The 12,956-nt window shown below is 42.2% G+C and overlaps 1 long non-coding RNA gene across 1 annotated transcript; it reads right to left on the bottom strand.

Moving 5' to 3' along the window:
* Positions 1-990: 990 nt before the first annotated feature.
* On the bottom strand, positions 991-11,754 carry LOC138250123 (uncharacterized). The gene is made up of 2 exons (XR_011194891.1): positions 10,860-11,754; positions 991-4,857 (listed from the first exon to the last, which is right to left on the bottom strand). It is a non-coding gene; the product is annotated as an uncharacterized lncRNA (long non-coding RNA).
* Between the last annotated feature and the right edge of the window lie 1,202 nt (positions 11,755-12,956).

Below are 12,956 nucleotides of genomic sequence, written 5' to 3'. Positions count from 1 at the left end.
GGGAATAAGGTTATATATGTAGTGAGGGATCTGCTTCAGGGGCAAAGTTTACTTCTACTTGGTGGTGCATTTTTCCCTATTTAACACCTCATTTAGGGGGGATATCAGTGTCTTTTGATTGACATTTTTTTATCATTTTTACTCATGTTTTAATTTTTTTGTTTTTTGAGAGCCAATCGTTTCCTTTGTCTTGTTGGTAAATTCTGTTTGTTGCTGCATCCTTGGCAGATCTATAGTTTGTGGTTGGCAAGCAACTCATTTTGTAATCCTTGGCCTGTTTGTATAATTTCTTCTGACTACTGTGCTAATGTTTGAATCTTTAGCTTTTTGTGCAATTGTCTTTCAAAGTAAAATATTGATTTATGCAGCTTCTTTACTGCCTTGTGATATCAGTAATGATATATATATTTTTTTGTCTTTCCAGTGGGGTTTCTTTGGTGCTTGCTGTGTCTGTGCAGAGAATGTGCAGTTGATTCTCAGTCTTGCCGTCTCTGGAAAGTGAATGATTTCATTTTTGAATAAATAGGTCTTTGTGTGCTTTGTATTGGTTGACATTTCTTTCCATATTACTATATGCCAGTACATTAATTTCTGTGTGATAAAGCCACAGTTTATTGTCTATTTTACATAGTGTTGGTTATTGTTACAGCAACCAGGGAATGTGAAAAATCAGTGCAACAGACACCGGCAGAAAGAGCTACACAGCTGTACCTAGTAAAAGAACATTGCAGTTCCAAATCTCATACTGACTGGAATAAGGTGTAGTGTTCACTTGAAGAGATAATGGAATAAGTAACTTGAAAAGGTCGCAGTTAAGGGCCAGCTTGTGTTCAGTAAACATGAGGTAACTTACGATATTAACATACTGGAACGTACTTTGTGTTTCCAAATAGATTGTAACCCGATTAGACAATGGGTGCTGTCAAATGCACATATTTGCAGATACTTACAAATGCATTTACAAAGGAGTTTTGACACGGAGAGCCGGAGTGAAAAATCAATGACCAAAGGTCTGTTTATTTTTGCTGCAGCAAAGAGGACAGGTTTACCACTGGCATCCCAGGCCCGAAGTAAAGTGTGCTGACATAAAGCGTTTAACAGTGATATTTATACTCATACATCAAAGGATACATAAAATGTGTAACTAATGATATACGTCATACAGATATTTTTAAGGAGTTAATCAGTATCCACACACTTGTTCCATTCCCAGTCTTGTCCTTGCCTCCCTTCTGCAGCTGCCTGACTCCCCACATTCTTGAGACCCTTCAAAGGATTACGTTGTTCAAAGGTATAGATATCAGCCTTTCCCTCCCCAAAATACCACAGCCGAGGTCAGTTAGTTATTTGAACACACAATTATAATGAATACAGTGCCCCAGTTAGGGAAAGAAACCAGCTGCAAGCCCATGGCGTGGAACCAGGCTTATTTTACCTAAACAAATATACATAAGATAACATATGTGATAGACAGTGCGTTCAGAGACAACAAAAGCTCAAACTTACACGTGTAAAAGAAACGAAGCAATTCAAAATGAATTCTAACAATCGACCCTTTTTGAGTTTTTTTTCTTCTGAACATAATAAACGTTTGAATAGTTCTAAATTTCCTCATATATGTTGAATTTTACTCCCACTTCATTGAAATTTGCATTCATGGGGACATAAACAACCGATGGGTATGAGCAACCAGTATCTGCAGTGAGGACAGTGGGGTCAATAGCCATTAGGGAAGTTATCTCTTCTCTCTGCATCATAGCTCGATTGGTTTCTAGTATTTTCACTGGCGGAAGTTTACACAATTTTAAACAGGAACAGAGAGCAGGTAAGCACTGCACTAATAAACAACTTAATACAATAGCTATTATTATAAAAAGTATGTCTTTAAACAACCAGCCCCACCCCCCAAACCAAGACCATAACCATGATAAACTCCAATCGCCTCCTTCATATTGGCCCCCCTTTTCAAATACCTGTACTGCTTCTTTTATTTTCCCAATATCCAATTCTATCTCGGATGACTTGTTGACGAAATAACAGCACTTTTGCTGGTACTGATGTTGGATTAAAACACATACTCCTCCTTGTTGTACTGTAATCAAGTCTAGGGCAAGCCGATTTTGTATCGCCAATTGGGCTGCAGAGTTTATCTCTACCTGTATACTTCCTATGGCCTCTCTGGTGGCATTAAATGCAATGGCTAATTCAGCTGACATATTCATCATTGCCAGTTGCAAATCGAAAATTCCAAATCCGGGAATAAGAACATGTAATACTTGAAATACCCAGTTCTTTCGCTCCTCCAGTATGGGTGTCCCTCGTTTGTACCTATGTGCAAAACTCCCCATGTTAAGGGGCTGGGAAGATGATATATTTGATATCACAGTAATGTTGGGTGCCAAATATGCCAGTGAACATATCCCTTCCCAGTTTAGAGGCAGTACTTTATATGCAGTTCTTCCACATACGAAGTACATGCCTCCCTGGATTTGTGAATTTATAATGCTGTATTTTATTCGAGGCAATCCTACACCCTCTGGGGTGTCATGCTCAGAATTATTGCAATATTTGTAATCTTCCCAGATTGTATTTAGCAATGATACATTTGCCCAGGGTGCAACATATGAACATCTAGCCGTCCAGAGGGGGCCAAGGAAAACCCGGGACAATATTACAGGTGAATTTTTCCCATTTCTATCTTGTTCTCTGGAGGGATCATATAACAATCCTTCTGGATCTACTAGAATCTCATTTTCTCCCACAGTCAGGTTCCAATAATTCACAGTGTAATTTTGATGAGTCCCATTAATTAACGCTGTCCAATTTCTGTCTATTTTCTCCTCTCCTTCAAGATCCCAATTCCCTGTTTTTATATCAAATAACAAAGTGTAAACACACTGTTCAGGAGGGATCTTTCCCATGTATTTTGCCTCTGGGTTTTGCCCATAAAAATAGGTACCAAAACATATGGGAAACATTTTAAGTGTGGCATTCTCTCCAGGCATCGGGGAGAGCTTGTATTCTGCCTGGGTATTAGGGAGCACCGCACACCTAGGGTACCATTGATATTCTTGTTGGTCACATCTCCAAGTGGTATTTGGTACAAGACACACTTCCCCTCTTTCATATTCGCTTGGTGATACTGGTACTTCATAAAGGCCTATAGGATCCTCGGGGTGTCTAGACAAGTGCCGGCAAATCCAACAGTCAGTGAGACTTAATGTCTCCGCTAATTTTCCATGAACCTTTATTAATGGATGTAAGGTAGGATTTTGCAACAATGATGCAACACCACTGGACATTATACATATTAACATAAGGGTCACTAGGTACTTCATTATGGTTTTGTAGAAATAGTTATAAGGCCACTCTTCCCTATTCTCTAGAGGGATATTTGTCCTGCCAAATGGATATATCTTCATAATTTTATTGTGCTCTTCTCCTTGGTCCTACAACTTTTCTATGATACCGTTTTACTCGTCTCAACCGCCTACGCGTGTTCAAAAATATACTCACACAATTACCAAATATGTAAATGCAAAATATTGATATCACTATACTAATAATCATATACGTATAGATACAAATAAGTAAATTTTTCCTTCAATGTTCACACCCACTAGGGTTCAGCACCGCCGTGCTTTACACTCTAGCAGTTAGGCTGCACTGGTTGGTCCAGGACAATAGAGGTTGGCTTGATCCTAGGTCCCTTAGCTTCTCCTTTTCAAGTTTTAACTCCTGGTGAGTCTCAACTCCCAGTGAGTAAGTCGCAATACTTCAAAGTTAGTCTTCAGTATAGTTTGTCAGTTTCGTTCAGTGTCTCAGCAAAATGAGGGCGGAGGCCAGCAATTTTCAACCAGATTAGTGATGTGCTTGGGTATTAAACAGAAAAAGGGCACCTTTCTTTTTTTTTTTTTTTTTTTTACCGTTGGGACTACAAACCGCACCAACCCTAATGGCTGGCCGCTTCCGTAGAACTGGTACTTGGTTTTTTTTTTTTTTTTTTTCTTTCTCGCCAGTCACAGAACTGTTAACTCCATTTACCCACTGATTGAATAGCGTTGCACAAGCTGCATCCCACTATACTTGTGTTCTCGTTGAGACAATTGTTCTGACCAATGTTCTGGTGTCGTTGCACAGGCTAGTCACCCGTGTTCATGCTGGAATTTTAGTCATCACAGTCATTTACAACCTCGTCGCCCAAAGTGTGCGTAACAACAGTGAGGATAGCTCGTTTTAATGCTGGTACATCAATGGCATCGGAAATGCCGGTGGCGGTGAAAGCGGGGAACTGTATTTCACAAAGGCAGGCGTGCCGTATTCTGCTGAGCAAAGGATTCCTTGGCCATTCAGAAGAGACCTCAGTTTGCAATTCCAAGCTAGGAGCTATCAGGGTGATGTAAATGTAGCTTTTCGTAGGGGTCACCACCTTACGCACCTTCAAAATTCTGTTCATTTGGATGGGCGAGGACGCAGGTTGTATCGATGAGTTTGTTGATCTTCAAACAGCAACTCTTCGTCACTGGGCTGCTGTGTCACCGCAGGAGCAGAAATAGCACTTGAAACCTGTGGAGGTGTTTCCTGTCTCCCTACTTCGCTGTAATCAGGAGACAATGGTAATTCTGCTGTTAGAGTACTCTGTAGTGGAATTGGTGCACGCTTACAGTGGCTAGCATGTATCCAGTTTTTCCTTCCTTCCACTTTCACCGCTGTCTGTGTTGCAAGCAGTACCTGGGCTGGCCCCCGCCACCTGGGCTGAAGACTGTTGGTTCTTTGAAAATTCTTTGTCATAAGCCAATCCCCTGGCTTAAAAGGGTGACCAGGGCCTTCAAGAGGAGTCGGTAGGCTGGCCTTGACCTGTTGGTGGATCAAACGCAAATCTTTAGTCAATTGTTTACAGTAATCTACAAACAAAGGATATTGCACTTCAGAAAGCTTCTTTGGTCGTGGTACCCCCCAGATATTGGCTGGCCTCCCCATGACAACTTCATAGGGGGATAATCGTGACTTGCTACTGGCAGTCATCCTGATGGACATTAATGCTAGGGGCAAAGCATCTGGCCATTTTAAGTTGGTCTCAGCACAAATCTTAGCTATTTTGCTCTTCAAGGTGTAATTATACCTTTCTACAAGGCCCGCTGATTGTGGGTGATTTGCAGCATGAAATCGATGTTTGATGTTAAGGGCAGTACAGACCTTCTCCATTACCTCATTAGAAAAATGACTGCCATTGTCACTCCAGACTAATCGTGGCAAGGCGTATCTAGGAAAATATTCTTTTAGTAATATTTTGGCGGTAGAGAGAGCACCATTGTCTTTTAATGGGTAGGCCTCTATCCATTTTGAAAACATGCATACTACCACTAACACGTATTTCAGTTTGTTACACGGTTCCATGTGGATAAAATCCATCTGTATAGCTTCAAAAGGGAGATCAGGAGGGGCAAAGTGACCAGGGGGCGTAGGGGTCCCTTTTCCTGCATTGTGCACTGCACACACCATACAACTTTTAACCAGGTTATTAGCAGCTTTGGATATCAGAGGATTACTCCAAACATGGTCCAAAGTTGTCTTGATGCCTTGGGCACTGATGTGTGCAGGACTGTGGGCCATAGTAACCATAGCGTGTACATAGCAATTAGGTAACATCCATCTTCTTCTGTCTGTGTCATCTGTGTAACAACCCTCACTGTCTAGTCTACCGTTCTTCTCCCACTGTTCCCTTTCCTCTGCTGTTGCTTCTGCTTGAATATCTCTCACACACTGCATGGTATTTTCTAATACTTCGTACTGGGGCTCTCCCTTGATGCTACTCTCAACATATGCATTGTCAAATGGTGCTCGTGCTGTTGCTTTCGCTGTAGCATCTGCAAAAGCATTTCCTCGTCCTATATCATCAGTAATTTTTTTGTGGGCACTACACTTAATGATTGCGACCTGACGGGGCAGACTGAGAGCAGTCAAAAGTGTCACAATCAAGTTGCCATGCTGGATGGTAGTGCCATGTGACGTGATAAAGCCTCTATTCGCCCAGAGTCGCCCAAAATTATGAGCTACTCCAAACGCATATTGGCTATCAGTGTAGATGTTAACACTAAGATGTTCACTTATTTCACAAGCTCTGGTGAGGGCAATTAATTCTGCAGCCTGTGCCGAATTTTGCGGGATTCTATGAGATTCAACCACTGTTTTGACTGTGGTGACGGCATAGGCTGCAGTGGTCGTACCATCTGGTAACTTGAAGCAAGACCCATCTACAAACAGCTCTCCCTGTGGGTCAGATAGGGGAGTGTCTGTCAAGTCTACCCGTCCCTTAGTTTCTTCCTCAGTGGCAAAAATGCAATTATGATCAAATTCCACATTGTCCTGAGGGAGGGGTAGTAACGTAGCTGGGTTCAAGACATTGCACCGCTTCAAAGTAATATTTGGACTGAACAATGTTAATTCGTAACCCGTTAGACGAGCACTGGTGAGGTGCTGCGTCTGTGTCTTGTTTAACAAAATATCAACGGCATGAGGAACCATCACAGTGAGCGGATTGCCACCAACAAACCCTTCACTTTGTTTCACCGCAGCTGCTGCAGAAGCCACTCCTCTAAGACAAGTAGGCAAAGCTTGCGCCACAGTGTCCAAGGTGGAAGAGAAGTATGCACAAGGGCGTTGTCTCCCACCTTGGGCCTGTGTCAAAACAGACAGTGTACAGCCATGCTTTTCATGCACAAATAAAACAAATGGTTTGCTGTAATCCGGATTACCCAATACAGGAGCAGAGCACATCGCCTTTTTTAATTCTTGAAAAGCCTCCTCACATTTGTCAGTCCAAGGTACAGGAGAGGGCACATCTGAAAGTGTCAGAGCAGTCAATGGTTTTGCTATAAGTGAAAAATTTGGAATCCACTGTCTGCAAAAAGATGTAAATCCCAAAAATGCTCGGACTTCAGAAGGGGTGCGTGGTGCAGTCATTGTATGAACCAATTTAATTCTGTCTGGATGTAATCTCCTTCCCTCCTTAGAGAGGAGGTGTCCTAGATAGGTGACCTCCTCTCTACAATACTGCAATTTTGGAAGGGACACCTTATGGCCCAGAGGTGCTAAATGATGTAATAATGCAACAGTATCAGTCTTACATTGTGTCATGGAATCTGAGGCAATTAAAATATCATCAATGTACTGCAACAACGCAGAGCCTGTAGGTGGATCGAATTGGTCTAATTGACGTTTAAGACATTGACTATATATGCTCGGGGACTCAACAAAGCCCTGTGGAATTCTTGTCATCGCGAATGATCTACCAAAAATCGCAAAGCTAAACAAATATTGAGATTCTTCGGCAATTGGAATGCTAAAGAAAGCATTCTTCAAATCGATTACGGTGAAAAAACACGCAGAGGGTGGGATCATGGTGAAAAGACTATTCATGTCTGGGACCACGGGAAACTGGGGAATTACTATTTTATTAATTTCTCGGAGATCAATAACTAATCGATATACTGTGTTATCAGTAAATGATTGCTCACCATCTAATCTATTAGCATCATTTCGTTTCTTTACAACAGGAAGGATTGGACTGTTACATGGGCTGCTCACTATTTCCTTTATGACACCTGCATGCACAAGATCAGATATGACTGCCTTGAGCCCTTTTTCGCTTGATTTAGGTAATTTGTATTGAGGAACACGAGGTAACCGGGCACCTGGTTTGATTTTTATTACAATAGGGTCGATATCCATAATGCCTACATCATTCTTGCCTTTGGCCCATAAGCGAGGGTCTATTTCCTGTAGCTCTGGGGGTAAGTCGTATTCCTGTGAGAACATGCACCGAGTTGGGGAAACACTATCCATAGTTACATAGACACCATCCATTGAACAGTGAATAACTGCATTTAATTTCTTTAACAAATCTAATGCAAACAAGTTTTCATTGCAACCTGATGTTAAAGAGAGTGGCGTGTGTACTGTAAATGGGCCTACAGTTACTCTCATAGGTGTTGAGATGGGGCTCACCACGGGGATTCCAGAAATCCCAATTGATGTGGTATGAAGCCCAGACAGGGGAGCCCCGGGGACTGCAGAATGTGCAATAGATGTTCTGGTGGCACCAGTATCTAGAAGAAACTTATGGCCCTCTCCTTCGATTTTTACATCAATGTAGGGACCATTTTGATCTACAGGAATACTTACTCGCCCCTGGCCCTGTCTGTGGCTGTCCTAATAATTGTAGGATTCAGAAAAGAAATCATCAGCATAATATTGTCGTTCAAATGCATTGTCAAAAATATTAGTGTTACGCGGGACCTGATTCTCATTCTGCGAATTCTGATCAGTTCTACCTCTTCCTCGTCCTCGTGCATTACCTGCCGCGTTCCCTCTATGAAGTGACATACTTTGCCTTCCTTCCAGTAATGGGCAAGTATCACGCCAATGTCCATCCTGCTTACAGTAGGCACATTGGTTGATATTTAATCGGCGGTCTTGGGGTGGTGCAGATGTACCTCGGCCTCGACCCCTTCCCCGTCCCCTTGGTGGGCCACCCCTTTGCTGAGGGGTTGCATCCCGCTGAGGGTATGCCTGCTGTAATAATGCCTTTTTCTTCAATTCTTTTACTGACTTCTCATTCTTTTCTAATTCTTCCTTGTACCTGCTCTCATAGTATTGCGCCATCTGCAAAATCTCTGCCTGTCCCTTCGTCATCCACGAACTCTCTGTTGCTTTTAATTTTTGTGATATTTCAGGTAGAAGGCCATTAACAAAGCGTTCTACAAATAGTGTGACACCTGTTACGGTGGCGAGGTCTTGACCGCTAAAATCTATGAACGCTTGTTCAATTCGAGTAAAATAATCTGGGACATCTTCACCTATTTTCTGTTTATAAGTGGCAAGCTTTCCCCAATCCACAGTCTGAAGAGGTATAACAGTTTCTAACTTAGTCAATATCCGATTAGGTAAATCTAAAATATCCTGATGCGGCAGGGTTCCTGGTGCCCTTTGTGCTTCATGTGCTTCTAAACCCCCCCATGTATTTCCCAAAGTAGGTGCATCATCTACTCTTCTAATTTTATGCCAAACTTCAGGACCCAATAAAACACCAAAAAAATAGTCAATGTCTTTGAGAGTCATGGTTGTGGTGGAAATGGCAGTTCTAAGGTCCCGATAGAATCCAGCTGGATTCTTTCGAGGGTCTGGCAAGTCTTTCTTTATAGCCATTACCTCCTCCCTTTTCCATGGTATATGAACAAATTGGGCCACCGGCACGGGAGCTGGCTGTCCGGCGGCAGCTGCTGCTGCGACTGCAGCTGCAGTGGGCATATCAGGGTGCACTTCCCTCATTGGGTACCCCTTGTCATATCTATTTAGAACATCTTCCCTGGCTATGACACAAATGCGTACTCCCTCATTTATGCTGCTACTATCAAGAATACAAGCCCTACTGTCCCGCCATAATTGGTTTAATTCTTGTTCATAAGGGAGAGGGGTAGAATCTGTAATGCAAGACTTCCAATCCCTCTCCAATTTTTCAATCATATACAACAGTGCTAATTGCTGTCCAAAATGTGACATCTGTTGTATTGTGTCCATAATATCGGTGTGGGTGTAAATAAGATGTGACATCCAGTTATCTGACTGATCCTTGATAACCCGTTTTTCCCAATCCCCAATAGTGGAGCGGGTACCAGGGGGCGAAATCGACTTCATAGGTGTGCTCCATATGGGTGAAAGTGAGTGAGTGGCTGTGCACCGTCGGCGTTGTCCATTTGGGGTATTAGGGGCAGGGGACATTATTGGTAACCTTGCAGTGTTGGCTGGTAGTGGTGGGGCAGGTGGCGGAGGGATTAGGACTTGGGCTATTTGGGTGGCTTGAGCTAGAGGCTGTGGTGGCTGTGGCACATGCTGCTGTAGTGGTGCACCTGGATTTCCCAAATTGTGCCCTTGCCCTTGCTGCTGTTGCTGTGCCCCCATGATAGGTTGGGCTACTGCAGGGGGTGTGTAAGGTGGAGGTGCAGTAGGGCTATTATCTAATAGCTGTAGCATTACCTCATCTTCCTCTAATGCATGTTTGGGTTCTGTTGGCTTTGATACATAACTTCCCTCCACCTGGGCCCTATGGACTCTATCTTCAGACTCAATTCTTTTCTGGGTTTGGGAATGGTGGTACAGGGCGGCTTTCTGCATGATGGTTCTCCGGTTCTCCTTCTCTAACAGTTTATCTGACTTCGTTTTTCTTTTGGTGGCCTCAATTTCCCATTTTCTGTATACTTCAAACATATGTTGTCTAGCCTTTTTATGAAACAAACATTCCTGTAGGTAGGTTAGTTTCTTTAAATCAAAAGACCCATCCTCCGGCCACTGGAGGTCAGGACAATGTCTAGTATATTTGCGCCATATACTATTATACAAATTATTCTCTAAACCATAATCCTTTAACATGTCCCACCCTGGTGTTCCCTCTTTTGGAATGGGTTGCTTTTTATCTAAACGTGGCACATGATTTCGGCGAAAACAAAGACATAACCCTTGCCAACATTTCTTATTTCCCATATCTAACCTTTTAATTTGTTCAAAATGCAACACGCACCAAATTTCAAAATGCAACCTGCACCGAAAAAAAAAAAAACCCTTTTTCAAATGTGCACGAAAGAAAACCTTTTCAAATATTTACCAACTTACAAATTGCTCCAGGCCTGGGCAAATTACTCAAACAAGAAAAACACATGTAATACAAATTGTCAAATGGTACCTTGTACAAATGCAAATTTACCAAGAACTAATCATTCCCAAAAATGATAAGTTATCCAAAAACAATTATTCTCTCAAATGCAAGTTAAAGCAGACAAATAGCCAGCGAGGAACAGTCTTACCTGACTATCTGCTTTTTCCTGGATTTCTCTCCGGCCGCCCGTGTCAGACTAATCCGTCAAGATAAACACCGATGTTTCAGGGACTTCGCTGGGACATCATGAGAAAACGGGGGGAAACCTGCCCGGTGGATAAGATGCAGCTGCTTCAGAAACTAAGTCTTTGTGCAGGGGCCCCTGGAATCTACACCTCCGGAACGGCGTCCCCCCACTGGCAGCACGTCTCGTGACAGAGCTACTGAAGATATCCACTGGAAGGTCCCTGTTCGGGCGCCAAATTGTCAAATGCACATATTTGCAGATACTTACAAATGCATTTACAAAGGAGTTTTGACACGGAGAGCCGGAGTGAAAAATCAATGACCAAAGGTCTGTTTATTTTTGCTGCAGCAAAGAGGACAGGTTTACCACTGGCATCCCAGGCCCGAAGTAAAGTGTGCTGACATAAAGCGTTTAACAGTGATATTTATACTCATACATCAAAGGATACATAAAATGTGTAACTAATGATATACGTCATACAGATATTTTTAAGGAGTTAATCAGTATCCACACACTTGTTCCATTCCCAGTCTTGTCCTTGCCTCCCTTCTGCAGCTGCCTGACTCCCCACATTCTTGAGACCCTTCAAAGGATTACGTTGTTCAAAGGTATAGATATCAGCCTTTCCCTCCCCAAAATACCACAGCCGAGGTCAGTTAGTTATTTGAACACACAATTATAATGAATACAGTGCCCCAGTTAGGGAAAGAAACCAGCTGCAAGCCCATGGCGTGGAACCAGGCTTATTTTACCTAAACAAATATACATAAGATAACATATGTGATAGACAGTGCGTTCAGAGACAACAAAAGCTCAAACTTACACGTGTAAAAGAAACGAAGCAATTCAAAATGAATTCTAACAGTGCAGAAAATCTAATCAGTTCAGGCTACATGGAGGTGTTAGCTTAACCATGATAAAGCCCATGTTATAAAAGCTGCATTTACCACAAATATGCATGCAATCATAAATGAAGAATGGTTAGTTTGCCAAGCATTTGCTAATTCCACAAATGAACAGTGAAGGGAGGGGTTTAGGTTAGTGTTTAGGGTTACAGGGTAATAGGTGTTAGTGTTTTTCTGTTTTCAATCTGTAACTGACATGTCAGTTATTATTTACTATTTTGCAATAAAGCATTGTGTGGTTTTGTCTATAAGAAGCTGTCTGTGAAACAGCAGATTAGGACCAGCTGTATGCCTGTGTGAGGAGGATCAATCTACCATTTGTGACAGTAAAGAGCTGTCTTCACATTGCAAAAGAGGATTCGTTTTTTTTTCCCCTTGTTCTAAATTTTTGAATTACCCCGCAACAGATTGCGAGCCAGCTTAGGAGGTCCTTTTTTGCTGCCACCTAATTACTAACAACGAAAGACACTTACTCTCCTGCTGCATTGATTATTGCACACCTTTGATGGGGTAAGCAGAAGCCGTGGTTTCCAAAGTTCCGCCTGTGCACAGGGTTGGGAAAGATTCCAGGGATTGGAGTCTTTTAAGGCGAGGGCAATGCAGACTACTTTCCATGATTTTTGTATATACTGTATGACTTATTTCTCTTGGTAATGGTAAAGCCAGATGTAGATACACAAGATAATGAGATTTAAGGGCATTGCATGCGAGATTGTGCAAGTGTGCTGCACAATATTATTAAAGGTGCCACATAACTGGTTTACTTGTTATTGTCAGCAATGACCTGGAAGTGGTCAATGTGGGTAATCTGAATTTGGAAGGTGCCAAGTATGAGTTCCAATGATTGACATAAAGGGACAGCTGAGAAGCGGATATCCCCAAACTTTACCTCCAGATACAATCTATCCACTCAAATTACTGTTCTAATGTCCAAAAGTCATTTTATGGGCTAAGAGGTGCAAGGTTTGAAAAGCTTATATTCTCTGAGTGCAGAGGAAAGTGACCAGGTGTTTTTACTGTTTAAAGTAGAATACCGTTGATTAATATTTTAGAAAAAGTTGATGCGTTCATATTTTTTATGCTGATAGAGAATGCATGTATGAATGAGAAGTGGCCTCTATATGAGGTTTTGTAATGTTGTAGAATCTTTTAA

This window comes from Pleurodeles waltl, chromosome 8 (assembly GCF_031143425.1).
Source record: "Pleurodeles waltl isolate 20211129_DDA chromosome 8, aPleWal1.hap1.20221129, whole genome shotgun sequence".
In the NCBI taxonomy this organism is placed as follows: domain Eukaryota; kingdom Metazoa; phylum Chordata; class Amphibia; order Caudata; family Salamandridae; genus Pleurodeles; species Pleurodeles waltl.
The sequence above is the reverse complement of the archived record's forward strand: the minus strand, read 5'-3'. Positions and strand labels throughout refer to the sequence as shown.